At 43.7% G+C, this 24,502-nt stretch overlaps 1 long non-coding RNA gene and 1 other non-coding gene across 3 annotated transcripts in view; both read right to left on the bottom strand.

The window, feature by feature from the left end:
• The window catches only part of LOC143726135 (uncharacterized), a 390,493-nt gene that overhangs the window by 131,816 nt on the left and 234,175 nt on the right, over positions 1-24,502 (bottom strand). The window lies entirely within an intron of this gene.
• Positions 14,027-14,190, bottom strand: LOC143726614 (U1 spliceosomal RNA). Its single transcript, XR_013198854.1, has one exon. It is a non-coding gene; the product is annotated as a U1 spliceosomal RNA (small nuclear RNA).

Raw genomic sequence — 24,502 nt, 5'->3', positions numbered from 1 at the left:
CAAAAAGTATGGTGTCCTTTATAACATCTCATGCTTCCCATTTTAAAACTTCCTTGGGTGCCTGAAGAAACTGTTGCGCAAGCCTACACAACCACTGGAGCAGGTTGTTTGCTGATTGTCAGAGAGAAGTCAGCACAGAAGAACAAACACCTCCAAAACAAGGTCCTTGAAAGAGCACAACCATGGACCACTCCTCAACGTTTTTTTCTGTAAAAAAAAAGTATGGAGGAGTGTTACTTTCAAGAGTTTGGTGTGAAACGTTCAGAGGGAGACAACTTTGTCCTGTTGGAAAATAAGGACATAGTTATACAGAATGTCGTTTAGTCTCGTTTAAAACTGTTAAGAGCTTTGTGAATTTCTTAGATGATAAAATTGTACATTCACTGTCAACTTTCTTTTCTAAAAACTCTAAAACATCCCTTAACATGTTATTGTGAACTACTTTGGTGTTGCATAGGTTTTCATAAAATATTTCCTTTAAAATTTATTTTGTTTATTTTTTATTTTTGCCTATCTTTCTAAGAAAAACTCTCATCCGTTCCTTTACCATCTCCCACCACTGTACACGTGAGTCGTAAAAGTCTAGAAGGGTCTGCCATTGGCTGAACTGCTCCCTATACTCACTAACTACTACTTTATCTTCCAAAAGGGAGCAGTTCAGCTTCCATAGCCCTCCCCCTACTACCACACCAGTGGGCAGTGAAAGGGTGCATGACAGCATTATGTGATCTGAAAAAAAGAGGGGGGTTAATGTTGCATCAGTTGGCAGGCCGTCCCGTGTAAAAATGTAGTCAATGCGAGAAGCCCTCCTCTCTCTGATGCATTGTTTTAAAAGTCAAGTCATCTTCATTTATATAGCACTTTTAACAATGTAGATTGTTTCAAAGCTGCTTTACAGTGATAATAGGAAATCAAAGTAACAGATTTTTTTGGCTTTATGACAGCTCTAGAATAAAGTTATTTTCCAGCTAAAGTTAGTTTTAATTGAGTCACTTCCGTCGCAACGGTCATTAGTTATTAACTTAGGGGCTGCTAAAACGACACCGTTTTAACAGAAAACTCTTAAGTTCTCTCTACGCAAACTTTAAAAACGTGAACCGGCGAGAACGCTGATGGCGTGCATCGTATTAAGAGTTCATTCTTTAGGCATGCATGTTTTAACTATGTGCGCAGGCATGTAGTCCTTCCCTACAAAACCAACCCAACACAATCATTGAAGGTATTTGACTCAGGCCATGGTAGCTGTTGGAACTGCCCATTGTTTAATGGGCACCCTCCACACACAGCCCCATTTACGATCTTCATCTAAAACAATGACTGGTTGCCCAAGAATAGAGCAATATCTTGCCAACCATTCAGCAATGTCCGCTCCACTTACTGTTTCATTAAACATTCTGACAATCACAACTTTCAGTGAATTATCAGTCAGTTTTTCCAAAGGGAACATGGAGAAATTGGCTTTTTGGACCGAGTCCAAAAAGTACTTAGTAAGGAAGCCGAAACAAAGCTTACATCAAAACCGTGATTCAGTTGCAGAGTCATCAAGCAATTTGTCGATAGCCTTAAAACCAAGAATCTGTTGGATGAAAAAGTCCAGTCTGGACATGTTAGGGAGAGTGCCATCCTCTTTTACTTTAAACTTAAAACGCACGCTGTGCTGCCTCCTCATGCCGGGACGAGCAGCTGACGTGTTGGAGGCACCCCCAGAATGCTGCGGCTAAAACCCAACAGTAAAATAATACAATAAATAAGTTAATTAATTAATTAATTAACCCGCTTACCTTAAAACAAGAAGTTTCCTAGCAGAAAGAAGTCGTCACCTAAAAAGCCTCATCACTTTACTTCCTAAAGGGTGTGAGTCCCGTGTGACAAGCAAAACACGAAACCAAAGGTCCCACAAGAGGCGATTGCTGTCTCAACCGTCTGACCAGACCACGTGATCTTAGCCAAAAGGCAGAGAAACTTTGGAAGTGGGCGAGGCGGGCTTTACTTAAATGGCTATAACTCTCCAACGGAATTAGACAATTACACCCAATTTGGTAGACCTGTGTCAGGTAAAAAGGGATGTGGCGACTGGCCAGAAAAAAACAACAACGTGAATACGGCCATAGACGCCTGTATATCACCTGATTTTTCAGACATGCACAAGGTATTCATACCATATGATAGAACTCCTCATTCTGAACAACTTTGCCTCTAGGACCACTGCTGTCAATCAAAGCGTTTGTTGAATAATTATTTGAAGAATGACGTAAAAAAAACAAAAACCAAAAAAAAACCCCTACTTTCGCAAACTCCTCCTAGGTTGTTTTAAATCTCTCGATCAACCACTGCAGTTCAATTCTCTTGACTTCCCAGGTCGTTAATTATCAGAAGAAATAATTGGAACTTTGGCTTGGGTCCCTATGAAGAATGTCCATTCACTCCAGGTCTCTAGAACAGGCCCCAAACTCCCTGCTTCCGGTGCCCAGCGGTGATCCCCTCTACTGCGGCCCGCTGTTCCCGTAGCCGGCGTGGTGAGGGTGCAGGGTCAGTGGCGGCAGGGAACTTCTCCGTGCGACCCCGGCCCCCCATCCGAATATCGACAAGCAGCCCACCCTGCAGCGTTGATGTTATTCTCTGCTCGCACGCATGCCTGTCCCTGGAAAGGGACAGTCACGCGTTTCCCCACCAGCAGATTTCTGGTGACCCAGATGGTATCCTTTATGATGTTTAGGGTGAGCCAGAGCGAGGCAGATTTCTTTGATGTAGGTGCCTCCAAGCCCTGACCCTAGGATTGCGAGCTTATAGTCCACCTGGGCCCCACCGACTGGCAGGCACAGGAAAAACAGGGGGCCGGTCTTGGCCCACAGGTCTCGCGCAGTGCCGCACTCCCAGAGCAGGTGATGAACGGTCTCTGGGGAACCACATCCGGACCGTGGGCAGATGGAGTTTTTGGCCATGACTCTAGAGTGCATAACCGCCCTGACCGGGAGGATCTCATAGGCCACCATCCACAAGAAGTCCTTAACCCTGTTCTGGAGAGATGGGTAGGCTGCGTTCCTCCAAACGTCTTAGGCCTCACCTAATGTGAGGCCTGGAACCGGACTCACAGATTCTCGATCCTGCAAAAGAGAGATAAGAGACTTGTGGTTAGTTAAAATGGTGGCATCATTTGTCTCTAAAAGGTATTTCTTTAAAATTTTCTTGATAATACTATGCTCTTTTGACAGGTTATAAGAGACCGGGACTTTAGTTCAACTGGTAAAATTTTCAAAGATTTTAAGTACGACTCCATCCAGAGTCGGGTCATAGCTGCTGTCTTGTTCTCTCTGGATGGGGTCATTGTGTATTTAATGTAGAGGGCGGTGAAGCGGCTGCCTAAAAACAGATGGGGTTCTGGGAGGCCTTTCCCGCCATTCTCTTTTTTTCTTCAAAACGTCTCTTTCGAGTCGCTCCCACTTGGACCCCCACAGGAAAAAAAACACTGCCCTCTCCAGGTTGATCAGGAAACTTTGTGGGGGACTAAAAACAGAACAGATAAGTAAAAAAAGAGGTAAAATCACTTCTTTAAAAATTTAAATGTTGCCTTCATATGTCAATTGTCTTAGGCAAAAACTGGGTTTTTGGGGACTAATTTTCTCTAAGATGTCAGTCCAGTTTCCCCATCCTCCCCCTTCTCTGTCAAATTTCACACCTAAAACTTTAAAATCGTTATCTTTTAAAATCCAAACCTAGTCCACCTGTGTTAACGTTCCCCCACGGCCCGAAGAGCTGGGCCTCAGACTTGCTCCTATTGAGCTTGGCGCCTGAGGCCCGACCATACCAGTCAGTCAAGTCCATTGCTCTTCGTACCGATAAAATGTCAGTAGCTAAAAGGGTCACGTCATCCATATATAAAACGCAGGTTGCCGTCAGTCCACCAGTCCCTGGAACGTTCAGTCTTTTAATCCATTTATCCCTTCTCAAGATCTGTGCCAGTGGCTCAATGCAAGCCACATACAGGAGGGGAGGTAAAGGACACCCCTGACGGACGCCGCTGTGGATATTTACAGCTTTGGTTAGATGCCCGTTAAGTACAATTCTGCTGACCAGACTGTTGTACAGCAGTCCCACCCAGGCTATAAACCTCCCTGGAAACCCCATTTTTTCCAGTACCTTAAAAAGGAACTGGTGCGAGTTGCGGTCAAATGCCTTTTCAAAGTCTAAATTTAGGACTACTATCTGAATGTTTCTTTCTCTCGCATAACAGATGGCATCTCGGATCAGCACCAGGCTGTCCGTGATCTTCCTTCCGGGCACGGCGCATGCTTGATTGGGGTGGATTACGTCCGCTAAAACTATCGACATACGTGTGGCAAAATTTTTGCTAAAAAAATTGGCGACCCATTACTCTTGTCGCCCTTCTTTGGAAGTCTGTTCAGGGTGTCAAATTCTATAAAAACGGTCAGGAAGTCATGCTAAAACGTCCCAAAAGGTTAAGTAAAATTCAAGTGGTAGTCTGTCTAGTCCTGGGGTCTTTCCCCGCTTAAAACCTTTGAGAGCCTTTTGTATTTCTAAAATTGTAAAATCCTGTCTTAAAAGTGCACATTGACTCCGGAGTTTGTCAAAAATATTTTAAACTTCCATTAAGCTGTCTTCGTGTACTTCTTTTTGGCCATTTAAATCACTGTAAAAGTTTCCACCCCTCTGAAAATCTCTTCTGTTTTATTTACTACCCTCCCATCTGATTTCAAATTTGTCAAAGCCCCTCCCGCGTTATATTCTTACAAAAAATATATTGTACACTTTTGGGTTGTACACTTTTTTTTGTTCTCTACTCCTTAAAATGACACCTTTACTTTTGGGCTAAAACTGACATTTCTTATTTTACTGCTTTTATTTTTTCACTAAATTTAAACACAAAAATTGAAAGATTTAAATACCTCTGCTGTCGTTTTTGCAACCCCATCATGCATCTATTTTCTTTTTTCTTTTTCTCTTTTCCTATTTTCCTATGGCACATCTACCAGACCCACAAGACGCGGGTGAACGGTTTGCCAGTGAACTGCTTGCGATATGCAGAGAATTCAGCCCGACCACACAAGAATTGAAACGACTGCTGACTGTGAAAATGGGCGCTGTAAAGTGGGGCAAAGTGGCCGGAAAGCTGGCAAAAACAGACGTGAGAAGGGTGCACGCAGACTGGGACCATGAAAGCAACGACTCATACAAGAAAGAAGTGGAAAATTTCTCCACCGCCATCAGCACAGCTTTTCATCCGCGTGTGGACACTGAAAAAATCACATGCTGTGTCCAAGAAAAAGAGGAATCGGTAAGCAGCTATTATTACAGACTTTTTGAGACATTTGCATAGTACAGTGGCTTACTTGAGCCCACAGATAGGGGAACAAAACCAAGTACTTGGGAGAGTCATTTGATGGGATATTTTATGCAAGGACTGAGACCCGAAGTCAAGAGAGGGACAAAGTCAAGTTATGTGGAGTGGAAAAACGGCCGTTTGACTTCAGCACTGCAGCACGCTATTCACGCTGAAGAGGAGCTTGAGGAAAAGAAAGACAAGAAAAAGCCCCTCACAATGGTAGTTGTGCAACAACAACAACAACAACCTAACACACCTGCGTTTTCCCATTCTAACCCTGCTAATCGAAAGGGACAGAGGGGAAAAGCTGCTGGAGGAAAATGGAACTGTTATGTTTGCTTGACAAATGCACACGCGCACAGAGACTGTACAAGATGCAGAGTGTGCAGGAAGGACGGTATGGGGGTAGAATTGTTGCATTTTTCCAAATAAATAGATTATGATCCACAAATAAATGTAAAGAGATTCACAAAAATATATCATTCACAAATAAATAGATTAAGATCCACAAATAAATGTAATGAGTTTCACAAAAAATTATAAAACTCACAAATAAATAAAATGAGATTTGCAAATAAAAATATATTTTTACAAATGTGTTTTATGCCACAAACACAACTCTGCCTGGCATTTATTTGTGAACCGCTTTCTGTGCATTTGTAAATCCCCTCACGCATTTGTGGATTTTGAAACACTTCTAGCGTCGACGTGCAGACAAATCCACAAATAAGTGGACTCCACCCACTGTTTACTCAAGCCAATCAGATAACGGCCACATTGAGCTGACCAATCGTAGCACGTTCTCGCTACAACCAATCACGTTAGTCATAACAATCAGAGTGGTCTTGTCTGAAATAACTTTGCTCATTCATTTGCATTGGCTCAAATATAATAATATTTGAGCTCATAATATTGCTTCAGTAAAATTTGGATTTCGTTAGAGTTAGACCATTAGACTGTGTATCAAGCCAAGATTTTATGAGCCTTTGAAAATGCCAGAGAAACAGCGCTTACATTATGGGGAAAACGCATTATGGAAGCGTCACGTTATTCATGATAAAACAGAAAAGCATCAATACGTTGCTGACTAATGAATAACTGGATTCAACCTCGTGATAAATACGCGAGTTTGTGTAATATTGGGAAAATTACTGTCACAACAGCTTTTCCCACTTCTTCAGTCAAGTTTTAAGACTTAATAATATTGTATTGTAAAAGTTACTTACAGCATCCAAAATAAATTAAAATATGTATTTTTTCAGCATTGCATTATCTACTCCAAACCCCAGTAGCCTACACGCTGTTACATCAATGATGGTCATTTGGGCTGATAATTTATTCATAATATTTATGTCCTACAGCTAGCTATTTGTCACAACGATTGTGCTTTAAAAGACAAAATCATCCGTTTTGTAATTTATTCATAATATTTATGTCCTACAGCTAGCTATTTGTCAAAACGATTGTGCTTTAAAAGACAAAATCATCCGTTTTGTAATTTATTACATCGTGTCTACCCCGTGCAAGGCTTTCTACATTGGACAATCAAATGTGCAAATGATGTGTCCTCCGTATAGTTGCGTGTAGTAGCCGCTACTTCAGAAGAAGAACGGGCATCCGTTTACTATCAATTTATCATCGTATCGCCCTGCGCCGCGTCCAGTAGACACTATCACGAATTATGATTTTTTTCATGTAGCCAGCATAGTCAATAAAGAAGATTATACGTCATATGTTCTGGTAAGAAAACAGACGCCATGGGCACAATGTGTTAACATTGCAAACATGTTAGTTTTACATGATTTGAAACTGCTACGGCAGCAGGGAAGATAATGGGATATTTGCTTTTGACGCGCCGCTTGAGTCCGGTGGAAAGGGTGTTATGATGCTCGGGATCTGTGATGATCATAATTTGTGTGTAATCCTGAGTTAATAATAAAGAATATAAATTATAAAGAAGCCTTAAACTCCAATAATCTATTGGAAACGGGACGTGTTTTAACCACACAAACAGCAAATTTGAATGAAGCTCCTATTACAGCTGCTTTCAGGGGTGCAAATATCTACAAAATTTATCAGATCAGATCCAGTTCTCGCCCCCATAGCTCGCCCCGAGTTTAAAGCCTAACGTGATTGGTTGTAGCGAGAACGTGCTACGATTGGTCAGCTCAATGTGGCCTTTATCTGATTGACTTGAGTAAACGGTGGGTGGAGTCACTTATTTGTGGATTTGTCTGCACGTCGACGCTAGAAGTGTTTCAAAATCCACAAATGCGTGAGGGGATTTACAAATGCACAGGAACCGATTCACAAATGCGTGAGTGGATTTACAAATGCACAGGAACCGATTCACAAATGCGTGAGTGGATTTACAAATGCACAGGAACTGATTCACAAATGCGTGAGTTGATTTACAAATGCACAGGAACCGATTCACAAATGCGTGAGTGGATTTACAAATGCATGAGGGGATTTACAAATGCACAGAAAGCGTTTCACAAATAAATGCCAGGCAGAGTTGTGTTTGTGGCATAAAACACATTTGTAAATATATATTTTTATTTGCAAATCTCATTTTATTTATTTTTAATCTGTTTATTTGTGAATTTGATATATTTTTGTGAATCTCTTTATATTTATTTGTGGATCATAATCTATTTATTTGGAATAATGCAACAATTCTACCCCCATAGGACGGACACTGGAGCAGCGCGTGTCCGAACATAAAGTCTGATTGAACCGAGAGGGCAGGAGAGCGGGACAGAGAGGGTTCAGCTCTGGGAAGTCAATCTTTGGCTACAGCAAAGGGAAGTGAAATCATTTTTACTAACACACACAAACACATACACTGATTTACTTTCTGCTACCTGCAATGAAAAAAATGCTTGCAAATCTTTGTGTGATTGATGAGCGTGTTAAATTGTACAAAAGCACAGGTTTTTCTGAAATGCAAATTTATCCGATATTAGTCAATGGGGTAGTAATAGATTTTCTTGTAGATTCAGGAGCCTGTCAGTCCACGTTAAGACCATGTGATTTACCATGTGTTCCGAAATTCACCGGAAAAGTGTATGAAAGCACATCGGCCTCGGGCCATTTGCTCTCTGACCGGTTAACAGAACCATTAGAGTGCGAGACAGTCGGACGGTCGGACAATCAAACACACACCTGATTCAACTCATCAGCTCATTCCTAAAAACTCCAAGAGATAAGAAAGAGACATGTAGCGACAATGAGTCTTACATTAAATTAGCTCAAGTTATCTATAGGGAATTTTAATAATTAATCATGAATGATTAATATATTGCATATTAGAGTTAAATTATCGAAGCTGAAAATAGATCGATTGTATGTATGAATGATCACCATAATGGGTTATGGTTTGTCATTAATATATCAATAGTCTTATTACAGATTGATTATATGAGATAACCTTAAATGAAATTAATTTAGTTATCGAACAATCTGTTTGTCCAGCAAACGGCCGTAAGATTAACTTATCAACTTCTCAACAAAGTTATCCCTTCTTATAAACTCCAAGAAATATAAATTTTCTGGCCGTGAACATTAATTTTCCGGTGTTTATAAAATTATACTACTCAACGTAGTCAATAATAAAAGCTATTGTAGCTAGGATCAACATCTCATTGACTTTGTAAAAATGAGCATTTTAGACAGAGCAATCGAGAATATAATGGTTTTAATAATTGGACTAATAATACATCGAACTACAATTCACACATAATATAGACCTATATGTATATACAACCGGAACAGACAGAACGGAAAACATTACAAACACGAATTTACAATAGGATGAGAGAGGGAGAGAAACGAAAGAGAGAGAAATATATAGGGAGAGAGAGGGAGAGAGATCACCGAGATGATCTCTCAGCATGGCAAAAATCACAGACAATGTAACCTTAAGAGAGGCAACAAGAAATCACGTCAGGTCATAACCAATACTTGCATATGGTTCTCGTTGTGTTGCTTACCTACAGCTACAGTAGGTACAGGACTTACCTACATTCATGCGCGCTCCTGAGGCTTCACAAAAGCCTTTCAGGATTTTGCCTGCCACCTCAAAATCCCGGTCTGAAGTAAGAAACAAGGTCATATCGTCCGCATATGCGATCACCTTTGCACGTGTACCCTTCCCCCCAGGCAAATGAACCCCTGTCAAAGCTGGAGCCGCCCTCAATGCCGCCATCAAAGGTGTTAGGGAGAAGACATAAAGTAAGGGTGACAAAGGACACCCCTGTCTAACCCCACCTAACTGCTCCACCCTCCCTGAGTAATATCCATTTATCCCTATTTTACGGGAGGCTCTGTTGTACAACAAATTGACCCATGACCTAAAAACAGGGCCAAGCCCCATGCGCAGCAGAATGGACCTTAAGAAAGCGTGATTCACCCTGTCGAAAGCCTTCTCCTGGTCTAGACTCAAAATCGCCAGAGGAAACTGCCGCTGTTCCGCCCAGCATATTTTGTCCCTGACTAAAGCTAGGTTCATACTGCTTGATCTACCTGGCACCCCACAGGTCTGATCTGGCTGCACCACTACCCCAATTACCTTCTTGAGCCGCTCTGTTATCACTTTTGCCAATATTTTATAATCGGTTGTCAACAAGGTTATTGGTCTCCAGTTTGCTAACTCCTCTTTATTACCTTTCTTATGTAACAGCGCCACCAAACCTGTTCTCATTGTCTCCGGCAGTTCACCTTTCCCTATGCATTCTCTACACACACCAACCAGCTCAGTCCCAATCCAAGGCAAAACCGTTCTATAGAACTCTAATGGAAGACCATCACACCCAGGGGCCGTGCCTCTTTTGAGTGAGGAAACCGCACAGCTAACTTCTTGCAGTGTCAGAGGACCTTCTAATTCATCACTCTCCTCCTTTGCCAAAGTTCCCTCCAAAGCATTCAAATACTCCCCTGCAAAAGAATCTACCAGACCCCTACTGCTAAATAACTCCTTGTAATAATCTTCAGCAACTCCTAGCATGCCCTCTATAGATGTTGTCAGCCCTTTGTCCCCCTTCAAGCTCTCTATGCAGTTACGCCATTGTCGGCCTCGCACAGTGGAAAAGAAAAAACTTGTCGGTTTTTCATCCAGAAGACGTTTTGAGCACTTGACCATAGCAGGAAAGATTTTGCTTCATTCCAATAAAAGTCTTTCAGAACCCCATGGAGGCACCTGGCCCTAGCCCACCCATCAGTTGTTCCCAGTGCGCCCTCTGCCCATAGTGATTGCAACTCATCTGACCACATGCTGATTTTCGCCCACCTACTTCTTGCCTTTTCTCTGCCCCAGTAATGGCAGAAAAATGCCACTCTCTCTTTAAAACCTTCCCACCAAGCTGCCTGAGTCCCATACAAGCCCCTCATATTCTTCCATCCAGCCACCAGATTATTAAGTGCTACACAGAAGGATCTGTCTTTCAGAAATAGTGTTAAACCTCCACACACCGCTCCCTCTCTTCGTACTCCCTACCTCCACCTTCACCCCAACTAAACAGTGATCCGAACACCACATTGGCTGCTGTGTATAGTCCCACACTTTCACATGAACTGGAAAAAATAAATAGTCTAGCCGAGAGGCCTCCTGCTTGCTGCTTTGCCATGTATATGTTGGCTCCCGACCTCCAGCTCCCTGAAAAGAGTCCCGAAGGGAAAAACCTGCCACCAGATGGGCTAGTGCTTTACCTGAAGTGTTATCAAGAGACATGTTGAAGTCACCTCCCAAAATTAAAAAACTATTAGTATACAGGACCGGTGCCAGGCTATCCAAAAAGTCTTCCCTGTCTCCCAACTTACTCGGAGCATAGACATTAACCAAACGGAAATCGACCCCCCTCCACCTAACATCCACCACCACTACCCTCCCTGGAATTAACACATTTGCAGACTCAATCATGAATTCCCAAGAAAAAAATAAAATACCCACTCCGTCTGCCTTAACATTCCCCACCCCCCAACAAGATGGGCCCATATCCCACCCCGCAGAAAAAGCAGTAACATCCTCTTTTCCCTGTAAATGACACTCTTGTAAAAAACTAACATCAAAGGGCAACATTTTTAAAGAAAGATAAAGAGCCACCCTCCTCTGCAACATTTTTATACCCCTTACATTAAATGTCACCACCCTTAAACAAACCATATAAAGGTTCTCTTAAAAAGGAAAAGAAAAAAAACTCTTAGTTTCACCACATCCAACTTCACATACTGCCCTTCCCCAAACTCTTCTTTCCCTTCCCTTTCCCCACTGATACCTCGATCCAATCTCCCCCTTCCTCTTTTGCCCTCTCCCCAACATCATCCTTTCCTGTATTCCTATCCAGAATAGACTTAACCTTTTCAAAAACTCTCTCCCTCCCCTCATTCCCGCATGTCCCTTCCCCCTCGGGAAGCCCTACCCTAATATCCATCTCGTCTCCATCCTCTCCCCAGTCACGTCCGGTTGTCAGTTCTTGGGCCTGGAACCTGCTGCACTTTCGCTCTATTTCTGTAGTCTTGTCCTCCAACAGCCTCCGATGTCTTATACCTTGACCCGTACCCAATTTCAATGTGTCCTGTTCCCGTTGGCCCTCACCATCAAAAGAAGGGGGCTGTTTCTCTCCGCCGCTCTCTGCTGCCTCCTGCTCTGCCTCATAGATTCCGCAAAGCACCTCCGCCACGTCAAATTCAGACCACACTTGTGATGGCGTCGCCTGCTGTTCCTCCTCCACAGTCCCATTCTTTTCAGGCCCCTCTCCATTCCTTGCTTCTCCAGCCTGCTCCGTCGACACCGGTTTGGGGTTCAAACACGAGGGACCAGCCTCTTGACTATCCGTCTCCGCCTGTACACTTGCCAGTAGGCCAACGAAATCTGTCTGCAAATCGTGCCCTTCTTTGAAAAGACTGGCATAAGATTTCTGCCTGCTGGGACACATCTGGAACAAATGATCTTTCCCCCCACACAAGCTGCATCTCTTAGGTACTGGGCAGTTTGTGGCCACATGATCAGATGATCCACAAAAACGACACCGTTGGCCTACGCAGTCCGCCTTTACATGACCTTGAGCGCCGCACCTTCTACAATACAGTGGCTGCCCTGGGTAATGAAGGAAGCCTCTATTTGAACCGATGAAAAAGGACCCCGGAGGGTGCACAAGGCCTCCCAGTGCTGCTGGATCTACTCGAAGTTTCACCAGATACCTCCGCTTGCCGGTCCAGATTCCAAAGCGATCTTTCAACCGCTCACCTCCTTTGACTGTATCACAATATCTAGCCAGAAAAGATAGCACATCACCATCCTCCACAAAAGGGTTGTATAAGTATACTGTCAATTTGAAGGCCTTTCAAACTCTGATGGTCTTTCTTCTTTTCCCAAGCATCAAAAAACACAACACAATCCCTCAACTGGAAAAAGGTTAAAACCAGAAGAGGAAAAGTCTTGCAGGCAAAAGACAAAAGAGGCTGAAATTCCAAAAACTTCCCTTAAGAGCTCGGTTACCACGAAGTCCCGTCCAAATCTTCTCTTTACTTCCATATCCGTATCTGCCTTCACTTGTATCCTGACTGTGTTTTTCAACCGCACCCTCATGGTCGGCATCGGGATCTCCTCTCTCGGCACATCCATTTTGGCATACACTTGATCTTAGCCAAAAGGCAGAGAAGCGATGACACAATGACGCAGAGGCGGGGGAGCCGTCAAAGGCCACGCCCACCTGGGCCGTGGCGAGAGGGTCTAAAGGTCGCCAACAAACAAGCTCCACTCACAGCAAACAAGCTCAGCTTGACTGTTGACACCGAAAATGGATCACAGCAGAGCGCACAACACGACACTTTGGAGTGCAACCTGGGATTTTGGACCAACAAACATTCTGCCCTAAAAGTGAGCGGGCAGACCAAAGCGTACGTCGTAGAGACTTGAAACTCTTGAGGGCTGGTAGTACCCGCCCGGTCTACAACATCACCAAGGCTCAGCCCAATCGGCCCCAAGGTGGCGCTGCAGCGATCAGAAGTACGAAATGCCTCGTAACTCCTGAACCGTCGATTTTGTGAAAAAGCTACTTTTGCACACTAGTCCTAGGTCTTTCGCCCGATCTGACCCAAACCGGTGCAGAAAGATTCCCTGGAGTCTGATTGCCGACAGCGATGGGGAAAAAAGTCGGAATTTCGATTCACGTTGGCGATGGGACGCCAAAACGTTGGGAGTGGGCGAGGCGGGCTTTACTTAAATGGCCATAACTCTCCAACGGAATGAGACAATTACACCCAAGTCGGTACACCTGTGCATGGGCTCAGCCTGTGCTCAGGTGAAAAGGGATGTGGCGACTGGCCACTTGGTGGCTCTGTAAACAGTAAAAACAACAACATGAATACGGCCATAGGCGACTGTATGTCAGGTGATTTTTCACACATGCACAAGGTATTCATACCACATGATAGAACTCCTCATTCGGAACAACTTTGCTTCTAGGACCACTGCTGCCAATCAAAGCGTTGGTTGAATAATGGAGATTATTTGAAGAATGATGAAAAAAAACTAAAAAACAGCCCTACTTTTGCAGACTGGTCCTAGGTTGAGAGTTTTATATCTCTCGATCAACCACTGCAGTTCAATTCTCTGGACTTCCTAGGTCGTTAACTACCAGAAGAAGAGGAACTCGAACAATCTGCTCTTTTAACCAGTGTGTCCAGGGGAGAGCGCGAACGCAGTCCCCCACTACCATAAATTATGCAGTCGAGATTCCCACATTTGGGGAATTCGCAGGGGTCAGCACAACCGGAGTGCAATGGCCGAGCCTCGCCCTGGGTGAACCACCTTCCTGATCATGGTGTCTCCCCTGCCAGGTAAGTATGAATTCCCAGGCCTCCCGTCAGAGGCACCCTGTCCCTCTCCGCAATCCTCACCAACGGTCGGACAATCAAACACACACCTGATTCAACTCATCAGCTCGTTCGTAAAAACTCTAAGAGATAAGAGAGAGACATCAAAAACCTGCAGAGTCGGGCTCTTTTGCTGTTGTTGTTGTGGATGATGTTGTTTTCATGCTCCGGATCCATGAGCCAAAAATCAATTTCATACGCGGTCACCGGATAGTGGACGAATCAGATGTTAAACGAGATAAGAACAGAGTTGTTGTTTTTTTTTCCCTCTCACACCACCATTACCTGTATAGCATATGATCACCTACAACACCTTTAAAGCACCCATACACAGCAATATACACTCACCTAAATGATTATTAGGAACACCATACTAGTACTGTGTTTGACCCCCTTTCGCCTTCAGAACTGCCTTAATTCTACATGGCATTGATTCAGCAAGGTGCTGAAAGCATTCTTTAGAAATGTTGGCCCATACTGCTAGGATAGCATCTTGCAGTTGATGGAGATTTGTGGGATGCACATCCAGGGCACGAAGCTCCCGTTCCACCACATCCCAAAGATGCTCTATTGGGTTGAGATTTTTTGAAGTTTTAGTACAGTGAACTCATTGTCATGTTTAAGAAATCAATTTGAAATTATTTGAGCTTTGTGACATGGTGCATTATCCAGCTGGAAGTAGCCATCTATTCACCTCACTGTACCCCCTGCTCGACTTGTCACTATGGGGAGCAGAGCCTTTAGCCGCTCTGCTCCCCGGCTCTGGAACTCACTTCCACCTGACCTCCGCAGTATCGATTCTCTCCCTCTGTTCAAAACCAGACTCAAAACCCACCTGTTCCAGCTTGCTTATTTGTAAATGCACTGTTCTTGTCCTTTTTCATAATTGTTTGTTTATACTTTGCTGTTCCCTGTACCTGTTTTTATTATTTGTAAAGCGACCTTGAGTGCTTAGAAAGGCGCTGTTAAATAAAATGTATTATTATTATTATTATTATTATCAGAGGATGGGTACATGGTGGCCATAAAGGGATGGACATGGTCAGAAACAATGCTCAGGTAGGCCGTGGCATTTAAACGATGCCCAATTGGCACAAAGGGGCCTAAAGTGTGCCAAGAAAACATCCCCCACACCATTACACCACCACCACCAGCCTGCACAGTGATAACAAGGCATGATGGATCCATGTTCTCATTCTGTTTACGCCAAATTCTGACTCTACCATCTGAATGTCTCAACAGAAATCGAGACTCATCAGACCAGGCAACATTTTCCAGTCTTCAACTGTCCAGTTTTGGTGAGCTCTTGCAAATTGTAGCCTCTTTTTCCTATTTGTAGTGGAGATGAGTGGTACCCGGTGGGGTCTTCTGATGTTGTAGCCCATCCGCCTCAAGGTTGTGCGTGTTATACATTCTGTCAACTCGAGAACCGTAAAATCTTGTGTTAAAAAAGCACACTCCTTATTGATTTTTCTTTCTAAAAGGCTTAACATTTCTCTTACTGCATCATCCAAGATCCAAGATGGCGCCGCGGATGGCTGCCTCGGTGTGGAGCTCTCCAGCTATTGTGTTGTTTTTGTTCGTTTGTTCTGCGTTTAGTCATTCTTTTCCTATCAGTTTCACCAAAGACGAACTACTGGACATTAGGAAACACACACCAGAAACCTTTTCTACAGTTTTTGATTATTCGGACGTTTTGCTGGACATTCTCGTCGGAGGGGCAGCGTTGTTGTTCAAACGCGCGTTCAGACGCAAACGCGGGAAGCGAGCCGGCGCGCTGGTTAAACTCCGCGAGCGCGGCCTGCGCACTGCACTCCCCAGCATTCATCTCGCGAATCTCCGATCCCTTCCTAACAAAACAGATGAACTTCTTCTCCTCACCCACACTAACAAGGATTTTTTAAACTCTGCTGCTTTGTGCTTCACTGAAACCTGGCTGAGTGAAGCCATACCGGACAACGCAATACATCTGCCGGGCTTCCAGCTGTTCCGAGCGGATCGCATCGCGGAGCTAACGGGGAAAACGAGAGGTGGTGGATTGTGTTTCTACATTAACGAAAGTTGGTGTTCAGATGTAACAACACTGAAGAAGATGTGCTCTCCTAATTTAGAGGCACATTTCATAAACTGTAAACCCTTCTACTCGCCTCGGGAATTTTCCTCTTTCATTCTCGTGGATGTTTACATCCTTCCAGACGCGTGCGCGAGCGCGGCGCTACAACAGCTGGCTGAACAAATATCTGAAACGGAACAAAGGTACCCAGACTCTCTTTTAATCATTCTTGGGGATTTTAACAAAGCAAATCTTTCCCGTGAACTACCAAAATACAGACAGCACGTTACATGCCCCACCAGAGACAGTAATATACTGGACCACTGTTACACCACAATAAAAAATGCATATCACTCCGTCCCACGGGCAGCTTTGGGGCTCTCTGATCACTGTTTGGTTCATCTCATACCGACCTACAGGCAGAAACTGAAATCAGCTAAACCTGGAATAAGGACTGTAAAAAGATGGACTAATGAAGCAGAGCAGAATCTACAGGCCTGCTTTGATTGCACTGATTGGACTGTTTTTGAAGCTGCTACCAATGATCTGGATGAGCTCACAGATACTGTAACATCATATATAAGTTTCTGTGAGGATACATGCATTCCTACCAGGACATTCTTATCATTCACTAATGATAAACCATGGTTTACTGGGAAACTCAAACACCTTCGTCATGCCAAAGAGGATGCTTACAGAAGTGGGGATAAAATCTTGTATAACCAGGCCAGAAACAGATTGACAAAGGAGATCAGAGTTGCTAAAAGGAACTACTCTGATAAACTGAAAAACCAGTTTTCATCCAACGACCCATCATCAGTCTGGAATGGCCTGAGGAACATTACCAACTACAAGTCACCATCCCCTCGATCTGTGGACAATCAACACCTGGCTGACGATTTAAATTCATTTTACTGCCGGTTTGAAAAGCCCTCATTCACACCACGGTCTGATCTGCACTTCACACATTCAGCATCACCTCCTGTTCTCCAATTATCACTCCCCCGTCCTGCCATCCAACCTGAGCGTAAGGTCTGTGTGGAGGACGTGAGCCGAGTCTTCAAAAAACAGAAGACTAGGAAAGCCTCAGGCCCAGACGGCATCTCATCTGCTTGTTTAAAAGCCTGCGCTGACCAACTGGCCCCGGTCTTCACGCAGATCTTCAACAGATCATTGGAGCAGTGTGAAGTTCCCTGCTGCTTCAAACGCTCCACTATCATTCCTGTCCCCAAAAAACCCAAAATCACTGGACTTAATGACTACAGACCTGTCGCTCTCACGTCTGTGGTCATGAAGTCGTTTGAAAGACTGGTGCTGGCCCACCTGAAGGACATCACTGGACCCCTGCTGGATCCCTTTCAGTTTGCTTACAGAGCAAACAGGTCTGTGGATGATGCAGTCAACATGGGACTGCATTATATCCTGCAACATCTCGACAGACCAGGGACTTATGCAAGGATCCTCTTTGTGGACTTCAGTTCGGCCTTCAATACCATCATGCCTGGTCTTCTCACAGCCAAACTGACCCAGCTCTCCATACCATCCTCGATCTGTCAGTGGATCACCAGCTTCCTGACGGACCGGCAGCAGCGAGTGAGACTGGGGAAACACACATCCAAGACACTCACAATCAGCACTGGTGCTCCCCAAGGGTGCGTTCTCTCCCCACTGCTCTTCTCCCTGTACACTAATGACTGCACTTCTAAAGACCCCACTGTCAAGCTCCTTAAATTTGCAGACGACACCACTGTCATCGGTCTCATCCGAAACGGTGACGAGTCTGCTTACAGACTGGAGGTTGAACAGCTGGCTGCCTGGTGCAGTTATAACAACCTTGAGCTGAACACGCTCAAAACAGTGGAGATGATCGTGGACTTCAGGAGGAACAGCTCAGCACTCCTCCCACTCACCATCATGAACAGCACTGTGGAAGCAGTGGAGTCATTCAGGTTCCTGGGCACTATCATCTCTCAGGACCTGAAGTGGGACAATCACATTGACTCCACTGTGAAAAAGGCCCAGCAGAGACTGTACTTCCTTCGCCAGCTGAGGAAGTTCAACCTGCCACAGGATCTGCTGATTCAGTTCTACTCAGCCGTCATTGAGTCTGTCTTGTGCGCTTCCATCACTGTCTGGTTTGGTTCAGCTACCAAATCAGACATCAGGAGACTACAACGGACAGTCCGGACTGCGGAGAGGATTATTGGTGCCCCCCTGCCAAACCTCCAGGACCTGTACTCTTCCAGAGTGAGGAAGAGAGCAGGTAAAATCATCACAGACTCCACTCACCCTGGACACCTCCTGTTTGAACTGTTACCGTCAAGACGGAGACTCAGATCACTGGCCACAAGAACATCTCGGCACAGGAACAGTTTCTTCCCACAGGCCATTTCCCTCCTGAACAGTTAACACTCCTCCCAAGGCATATGCCTGTAAGTGCAATACTCCCACTGTTTAGTGCAATATCCCACAACTCAGGTGATACTTATATGTAGATTTATTTATTTATAATATTCAAAACACTGTAAATAGGTTCATAATCTGTAAATCTGAAAATGTCTATTCTGACTAAACCCAACTGTGATAGTTTTATTCTCATATATTTATATTTTTCTTTTTTATTCTTATGATTTGTAGTATTATGTTTCATGTTGTATTTGTATATGTCCACTGGAAGCCTCAGTACCAAAACAAATTCCTTGTGTGTGCAAGCACACTTGGCAATAAAGCTCTTTCTGATTCTGATTCTGATCTTGTACTGATTTTTCTTTCTAAAAGGCTTAACATTTCTCTTACTGCATCATCTTGTACTACTTTTTCATTGTATAATTCTGAAAAGAAATGTTCGCTTTCCTTTAAAATTCCCTCTGTATCTTTCACTTCTTCCCCACCTGTTTTTAATTTTGTTATTCCCCCACCTTTTGCTATAACCTTCTTGAAAAAATACTGTGTACATTTTTCACCTTCTTCCAACTCTTGTTCTCTACTTCTAAGTATTAATCCTTTATTTATTTCTTGTTCATAAGCAGACATTTCTCTTTTAATTTCGTTTATTTCTTGACTAAAATCAAGACCATAATTTAAAAAATTAAAATATCGTTGTAACCTCTTTTGCAGCCCCACGATGTGCCTCTTTTCCTTTTGTTTCTTCTCTTTGCCCTTCTTTCTAAAAAACAACTGTGTCCTACCCTTCACCATTTCCCACCACAGTGCTTGTGAGTCAAAGAAATCTTGGAGAGTCTGCCATTGGCTAAACTGCTCCCTGTATTCTTTGACTATCTCCTCATCCTGCAACAGGGAGCAGTTTAGTTTCCAAATCCCTCTGCCTACTGTCACGTCCGTGGTTAGTGAAAGGGTGCAGGATAGCATTGCGTGATCTGAAAAATAAAGGGGAGTCAATCTAGCATCAGTTGGCGGGCAGTCACGTGTAAACATATAATCAATGCGCGAGGCTTTGGTGCCATCACCACTGATCCAGGTGAAGCCCTCCTCTCTTGGATGCAGACTTTTAAAACAGTCAACTAGTTTAAAATCTCTAACTAAGCTTTGCAGTAAAACTGACGTTTTGTCCACTCTAAAATCATCCCCTGCTCTTTTCCTATCTGCTCTAGTTAAAACACAGTTAAAATCCCCTGCTACTACCAGAGAAACCCTCCCGCGCATGTGGGGCTGCAAATCCTCTAAAAGCTCATACCTTTCGTTTTTCCCTGTAAAACCATACACATTACACACTTTAAAATCTCGTCCTAAAAAAGTCATGTTTACTAAAAGTGCCCGTCCATCCCTCACCACTGTGCTGCCCTTTACCAAGATATTTGGATTTTTAATCAGTATAGCGACCCCATCATTCCGATTAAAATTTGACCCACTCCACATTGAGGGTCCAGAGGTCCACATCTCTTCCCATTTCCTATACTGAGTTAAAAAAGGCAAAGTACACTCTTGTAATAAAAACGTGTCTGAGTTGCATGATTTTAGGAAGGTAAAAATGCTCTGTGCTCGAGACGTGGACCTCACACTTCTCACATTTATAGTCGAGATTGTGAGGGCCATGAGCAGTATAAAAAGGAAAGGCATGAAACTTAAAATATACATTTTAAAAGGTTACAACTTTTTTTTAAAAAATCATAAAATTTCCTGTGCCTCATGCCTCTCCCTTCTCCCATGGGGACTGGGTTCAGGAGGGCAAGAGCTTGACACCTCCGGAAGCACAGAGTTGAACTCTTGTGACTCTTTCGGTGTCGATGTTCTTAGCTTAAAATGCAGAAAAGAAACTTCATTTGGGGATTCTGAGGGCCACACACGGTCAAGATCTTCGGTGGAGGAACTATCTAGCCGATGCGTAGCCCTCAATCTTTTCTCCACTGCTATACACACGGGAGATCCCGCAGTTCTTTTCTGCACTTGAGCATTTGACGTTTCATTGAGTGAAGATTCAACTTCACTCCCACTGGCGGGCATACTCACCTCCGAGACAGTATTGAGGGAGGAAACCGTTTCGTCCTCTCCGTCTTCTGTTTCCTTTCCTTTGACTTGCCCGGGAGTGGTTTCCTGCCCCTTTTCTGTTTCCATCCGTGACTCCGCCCCTGTGGCCGCCCCACTTCCTCCTTCCTGACCAATCCCTGAGGCTGGCTGGGAATTTGAAATTCCCGCCGAAACCTCAGGGATCACCTCCTCCCTTTGTTCTTTTCTTTGTTCTGTTTGTGGGGCGGGCATTTTGTTGCCTTTAGCTTGTTGGCAAAATTTTTTTTGACAATCTCTGTAGAGATGGGATGACTCCCCACAGAGGTTGAACTTTCTGCCATTTTGGCACTCTTCAAAGTTGTGCCCAATCTCTCTACACTTTCTGCAAATTATTTCCTGACATGCCTCGGCGAGGTGTCCAAGTTTACCACACTTGCGGCATAGCTTGGGCATCCCTTGGTAATGAATGTAGCCTCTATTCTCCCCCAACACAATCATTGATGGTATTTGACTCAGGCCATGGTAACTGTTGGGATCTGCCCATTGTTTAATGGGCACTCTCCACGCACAGCTCCAGATACCGTCTTCGTCTAAAACCTTGACCGGTTGTCCGCGAATAGAGCAGTATCTTGCCAACCATACTACAATATCTTCTCCACTCACAGTTTCATTAAACATCCTGACAATCACAACTTTCAGTGAATTATCAGTCAGTTTTTCCACTGTGAACATGGAGAAATTGGCTTTGCATTTTTCAAAACGAGACCAGAAAGTATTCAGCAGAGAAGCGGATGCAAAACTTACATCAAAACCCCGATTTTGGGGCAGAGTCAGTAAACAGTTTATGTCGGATGCCTTGAAACCTAAAGCCTGTTGGATGTGCTTCCGTGAAAAGTCCAATCTGGAACAAGTCAGGAGAGTACCATCCTCTTTAGTCTTGAAATTAAAACGCACGCTGTGGTGCCTTCTCACGCCTGCACGAGCAGCCGACATGCTGGAGGCACCACCAGCCCGCTGCGGCTAAAAACTCAACAATAAATATACAATAAATAAGTTAAAACCTGCTTACCTTAAAAACCAGAAGATTCCTCGTAAAACGAGTCATCACCTAAAAGCCGCTTGTCAATATACCTCCTGAAGGGTGTGGGTCCCGTGTGACAAGCAACACACGAGACCAAAAGGTCCAACAAGAGGCGATCGCTGTCTCAAAACGTCCGGCCAGACCACTTGATCTTAGCCAAAAGACAGAGAAGCGATGACTCAATGACGCAGAGGCGGGGGAGCCGTCAAAGGCCACGCCCACCTGGGCCGTGGCGAGAGGGTCTAAAGGTCGCCAACAAACAAGCTCACTCCTTTAATCCATTTGTCCCTTCTCAAGATTTGTGCCAGTGGCTCAATGCAGGCCACATACAGGAGGGGAGATAAAGGACACCCCTGACGGACGCCGCTGTGGATATTTACAGCTTTGGTAAGATGCCCGTTAACTACAATTCTACTGACCAGACTGTTGTACAGCAGTCCCACCCAGGCTATAAACCTCCCTGGAAACCCCATTTTTTCCAGTACCTTAAAAAGGAACTGGTGCGAGATGCGGTCGAATGCCTTTTCAAAGTCTAAATTTAGGACTACTAGCTGAATGTTTCTGTCTCTCGCGTAACAGATGGCATCTCTAATCAGTACCAGGCTGTCCGTGATCTTCCTTCCGGGCACGGCGCATGTTTGATCCGGGTGGATTACGTCTGGTAAAACTGTCGACATACGTGTGGCTAAAGTTTTGCTAAAAAGTTTGCAATCAACGTTTAAAAGAGTAATGGGTCACCAATTTTTTAAGTCAGTCTTGTCGCCCTTCTTGTGTAGTAGTGTCACTATCCCTATTCTAAAGCTGTCTGGAAGTCTGTTCAGGGTGTCAAATTCTTTAAAAACGGTCAGTAAGTCATGTGCTAAAACGTCCCAAAAGGTCAAGTAAAATTCAAGTGGAAGTCCATCTAGTCCTGGGGACTTTCCCCGCTTAAAACCTTTGAGAGCTTTTTGTATTTCTAAAATTGTAAAATCCTGTCTTAAAAGTGCACATTGACTCTGGAGCTTTTTGTCTAAAAAATTTAAAACTTACATCAAGCTGTCTTCTGGTACTTCTTTTTGGTCATATAAGTCCCTGTAAAAGTTTTCCACCCCTCTTAAAATCTTTTCCGTTTCATTTACTACCCTCCCACCTGATTTCAAATTTGTCATAGCCCCTCCCCTCGTTATAATCTTCTTAAAAAAATATCTTGTACACTTTTCACCTTCTTCAATCTCTTGTTCTGTACTCCTTAAAATGACACCTTTACTTTGAATTTGAGCTAAAATTGACATTTCTTGTTTTACTGCTTTTATTTCTTCACTAAAGTCAAACCCAATATTTAAAAGGTTAAAATACCTCTGCAGTCGTTTTTGCAACCCCATCATGCATCTATTTTCTTTTTTCTTTTTCTCTTTTCCTATTTTCTTAAAAACAGTCTCGTCCTTTCCTTCACCATTTCCCACCACTGTGCCCGTGAGTCATATAAGTCTTGGAGGGTCTGCCATCGGTTGAACTGCTCTCTGTATTCTCTAACAACCTCCTCATCCTCCAACAGAGAGCAGTTCAACTTCCACAGCCCTCCTCCTACTGTCACACTCGAGGGCAGTGAAAGGGTGCAGGATAGCATCATGTGGTCAGAAAAGAAGAGGGGGGATCATGTAGCATCGGTTGGCGAGCAGTCCCTTGTAAAAATGTAGTCGATCCGAGAGGCCCTGGTGCCGTCACCACTGAACCAGGTGAAGCCCTCCTCCCTATGATGCAATGTTTTAAAACAGTCGACTAGGTTAAAATCTCGGACTAAATTTTGCAATAAAACTGATGTTTTGTCAATTTTAAAATCTTCTACCCTCTTCCTATCTCTCTGAGTTAAGACACAGTTAAAATCCCCTGCAACCACAAGGGGAATCCTACCCAGCATGTGGGGTTGCAAGTCCTCTAAAAGCTCATATCTTTCATTTTTTTCCGTAAAACCATAGACATTAACAACGTTAAAATCCTTATCTAAGAAAGTCAAGTTTGCTAAAATTGCTCGCCCATCCCTTACCACCGTGCTGCCCTTCACCAAGATGTTTTGATTGTTAATTAAAATAGCAACACCGTCATTTTTGTTAAAATTGGACCCACTCCAGATAGAAGGTCCTGGGGTCCAAAGCTCCTCCCACTTCCTGTAATTCAGTAAAAACGGCAAGGCACATTCTTGCAATAAAAACACATCCGACTTAATGGATTTTAAAAAGGATAAAACGCTCTGTGCTCGTAAATTGCTCCTCACACTTCTCACATTTATTGTAGAGATAGTGAGGGCCATGAGCAGTGTAGTTAACCCTTTAGGCGCCAAAGGTTTTTTCCTAAAACGTCCAATTTTGACATCTTAATTTCAAAAGTCTATATATTAAAAGTGATAAAAGATAGAGACTTTCTGTAAATTAGAGAAATATTAAGGATGACCCAAAGTTTATGTAGGGATTACATTTTCCCATCTAATTTGCATATTATGAGGTCATATGGTGGCGGCAATCTTGGATTATAGAATTTTCATGAAAAGTCACGTTTAAATGATAAAATGCAGCCCTTCTTTCCCCCCAAAATGTCCATCACCTTCTGTATGCTATATTGCACAATACTGAATGCCCAGGTATATAGTAAGTAGTAAACAAACTGTAAATCATTACTAATAAATGGTAGAAACAAACCGAATACATGTAGT

This window comes from Siphateles boraxobius, unplaced genomic scaffold (genome assembly GCF_051911475.1).
Source record: "Siphateles boraxobius isolate OS27281-9 unplaced genomic scaffold, OSU_SipBor_1 77, whole genome shotgun sequence".
NCBI lineage: Eukaryota > Metazoa > Chordata > Actinopteri > Cypriniformes > Leuciscidae > Siphateles > Siphateles boraxobius.
The sequence above is the reverse complement of the archived record's forward strand: the minus strand, read 5'-3'. Positions and strand labels throughout refer to the sequence as shown.